The 3,921-nt window shown below is 31.6% G+C and overlaps 1 long non-coding RNA gene across 1 annotated transcript; it reads right to left on the reverse strand.

Moving 5' to 3' along the window:
• Window positions 1-908: 908 nt before the first annotated feature.
• On the reverse strand, window positions 909-3,124 carry LOC142533338 (uncharacterized). The gene is made up of 3 exons (XR_012816725.1): window positions 2,983-3,124; window positions 1,765-2,530; window positions 909-948 (listed from the first exon to the last, which is right to left on the reverse strand). It is a non-coding gene; the product is annotated as an uncharacterized LOC142533338 (long non-coding RNA).
• Between the last annotated feature and the right edge of the window lie 797 nt (window positions 3,125-3,921).

Genomic DNA, 3,921 nt, shown 5'->3' on the forward strand with positions numbered 1-3,921 from the left:
CAAGCCATTTAAATGTTTGTTTGGTTTTACCAACCATTTAAAGTGGGAACCTTGATTTAGTGTTTACAAATATATATATAGCACAATAAATACTTGATAACATTTACAAGTTCTGGTATATATTATATACTTATAAGATAATACTATTTAACATAATATAAATATGATTATTTAATATATATTGGAACCATTTTATTAAGTGGATTTCAATAATGTTCATTAATGATAACTTTATTAAAATACCAAGAGTGAATCATTTAATCACAACTACTTAAATTAAAATTTGAACAATTAAAAATTATCAATTAAAGATTCAAACCATTAAAAGAAAAAAAAAACAAAAAGATATTGTAGTGAACTTAAATTACCTTAGCTTCCCTGTGGATACGATATTCGGACTCACCGAATTATACTACTTGTGGACAACCTGCTCTTGGGAGTGCAACAATCAAAGTCGCAACACTACCCCAAAATTTCTTGCCAAACACAAGGCTAATTGCATCATCAGCAATATTAGTTGTGTTTTGAGATTCTGTTGGATATTCTTGTAATTTTTTTCTGCAAATAACAAAGATAATTTCTGAGAAAATAACAAATTTAGGTTGGTCATTTTTTTCTTAGGATCTGATGCAAATAAAAAAGACATAATTTTATAACCATTTTCTCTCCAGCAGCTTGAGTACTAGGTTCCCCATTTTTTTTCTTGTTCCCTTCAATCCAAACTTGCGATCTTGTAATATTTGTATCTCCCTAAGTTTTCTTCTCCTTAAAAATAGAAATATATAAATTCAAAAAATGTATATATATATACCATTACTTATTACTTAAATTATAAAATATAAAAAATAATATATACCATAATGTGAGTCAAACGAGCATAACCTTTCCGACTCATTGTGTGAATGTGGCTTGTTTTACCCTCATTGCTCTAAATCTTTCATTTTTTTCCTAAGATATAACATAACCAAGATATTAATTACAAATATTATCATGTTAATTGCAACAAAAAGAAGCAATGTATAACATATGAAAGTGTATATTGGTAAGACCAAGTTGGAAAGCATAATATATTGTGTGGATACAAACTTTGAGATCTAGAGTTCTGTGAAGCAATGCCTGAATTTCATTACACATATTGAAAACACAGGATGAAGCAATGCTAAAATTCAAGTAGTGGCATCAAACAATAGAGAATAAATGTTACAAGAGAGAGAAGCATCTAAGCAACAACAACATACAAGAATATTTATCATAACATTTCAATGAATTAGGTAAGTCGAAAGAGATCACACCAAAAGTTCAACGACAGAAAGAATGAATCGCACCAGGCAGAAATTTTTTGATAATGACGACCAAAAGTATGTTTTCTTGTAACAAAATGGTAAAAACTAAAAATGGATTCCGAGATTTCTCACAGAAACTATTATTGTTTTCATGGTTGGAGTGCCAATATTTATCACAGAAACTATTATTGTTTCAATTGAGTTCCACTTCTAATATTTCTCACAGAAACTATAATGCATAAATACAGCTTCTACAGTAGATATAGTCTGTTATAACATTGCATTTATTTTCTAATTGCAGCAATTATGAAGGCATGTCAGTTAGCTTCTACAAATTGTCATATCATGAAGCAAACGGGCATGAATAACGAGAATATGTCTTCCAACAAAGGGTCAAATCTGCGAATCACACGAGCTCGGCTAAAAGCCTTAGGCTCTTTATATTATTTCATACCTATAAGAAAAGTGAATTAATACTTACTTGAAAGGTAGGTGATAGTGTCTTCTTTACAAACAAGTCCCACTGATTTTGGTCCATAAATTCGGGCTTCAAAAGACTGAGATTTTGTGAAGCCACTTGACTTGTATTAGCTTCTCGTACAAGTATCTGCAGTTTGGATTTTCTATCGCGCCACAGTTTAGCTAACTTTTGAAAAATTGATTTTTTTCCCAATCCTCAACTTTATAAGTCATTTCTACAAAGAAACACGAAAATATTTCTACAACTTGTAATAAATATTGAATGAAATATTAATTGACTGAAGATATTACTTGAAGACCACTTCACATCCTATCATTTACTTCTTCATCTATATCATTCCATCCATCCAATGTATATGGCACAAATTCCTTTATCATGCAACCTAGAAAAGAAGCGTATTTAACTGAATTATCTCCAATCGGCTGTCCTAACTCATTACGCTCCACCTCTTTGCGCTTGTCTTGACCACTAATCATTTTCAACTTTCATGCTCCCCGACATTTTTTCTTTTAATTTTTGTTGTAATCAATCGGTTCATTATCATGCAAATCTTGGAATAAATTAGCTGAATTGTTAGAGTTCATTCCTGATAACCTACTAGCTATGTGTTCCTGTGAAATGACAAAAAGAGGTATTGAAATATACAAGTGTAATTTATTAAAATAAACAACGATGTAAAATATAAGATATCACCTGAATTTCATCTGCAGATGCTTCACTACGTTTTTTGCCCATTTTGCTCATTTTTTCAATGCTATGTAATGACCTGATCAAACATGTAGTATGACATGATATATAGCTAAAAATAAACAAGCACACAAATTTATTGCAACTATAAATAAAGAGTTGTATAACTTGCAAAATTACTCTACAAAACCCAAAAATTACAGTGTTGTAATGAACAATATCAAGATTGCATCCTTTCACTTTCATCCTACAATCAACAGCCTAATTGATCATTCCAATTCTTACTGACTTCATGGAAACAGCAGCCCACGGCTAAGAACTTAAGAAATGCTATTGGACAAATCACTTAACAGGGTAACCACTAACAACACTTTACATAGTTAAATAATACCAACAATTTCTCAACTTTCTCATAATGAACAAGAACAACATAACGTGGTTTAAAAAAAACTGAGCAAAACCGAAAAAAAATTTAAACCTAATAGTATGTATGCATCCACAAAAATTCTCGATTGAGAAAAGAAACCTTACTTGCGTCAAGCGAGAAGACATTGAGTGATTGAGTGAATCGAGAAGATCGATAGAGTGAAGGGAAGACGATAAATTGAGAAGCGTGGAGGTAGAGAATGATTCAGAGAAACGTGGAGGTAAAGAACATTCAGTTGTATTTGGGAAATCGATTGAGTATTTGGGAAAGTGGAGCAATTTTATTTCATTATTATTAATAGCGGTCAAAGCACGCTGTCAATAATACATTTGAACAGCATTCTTTTAGTTCGCTGTAAAAAAATTTTATTTACATCTTGCTTTTATTGCACACTGTTGTTAGTGTGAGCTCTAATAATATTAATAGCGCGCATACATGGGCACACCGCAAATAATAATATTAACGGCGTGCCTTTATTGCACGCTGTTGTTTGTTTGAGCTCTAATAATATTAACAGCGCATGTACGGGCACGCCGCGAATAAGGATATCAACAACGTGCTTTTAGTGTACGCCGTTAATGTTGTGCTGTAAATATTATATTTCTTGTTCTGTGGGCATAGAGATGTCCAATCATGGAGATATGTAATCATACGATGATTGTACCAAGCAACCATCCCTCGAACTTTCTAAGTGGTTATCATTCATCGAGAGGAAAAGTTTGTGGTTGTGATTGTATATGATTAGTGTAACATACCGTACTTCTAACTATTTTAAAATTTGCGAAAAATAAAAATTTTCTTAAATAAATAATGATATTTCAAATTGCTTTAAAAATAAATTTCTAGTCTAAAAATATTTGGAATAAAACAATTACCAACAATGTTGCTAAAAGGTAAACATTTAAACAACGTAAACAATCTCTTCAAAATCAAAGTATTTGAATCAACAATCATAAATTCTTAAAACATGGGCGGTCCTCGGGTTTAGCCTCCTACGCAGTCCAAGTCGGCTCATTGGACCCCACCCCTTGTCTCCTCATACC

Source organism: Primulina tabacum, chromosome 18 (genome assembly GCF_025594145.1).
Source record: "Primulina tabacum isolate GXHZ01 chromosome 18, ASM2559414v2, whole genome shotgun sequence".
NCBI classification, from domain to species: Eukaryota; Viridiplantae; Streptophyta; class Magnoliopsida; order Lamiales; family Gesneriaceae; genus Primulina; species Primulina tabacum.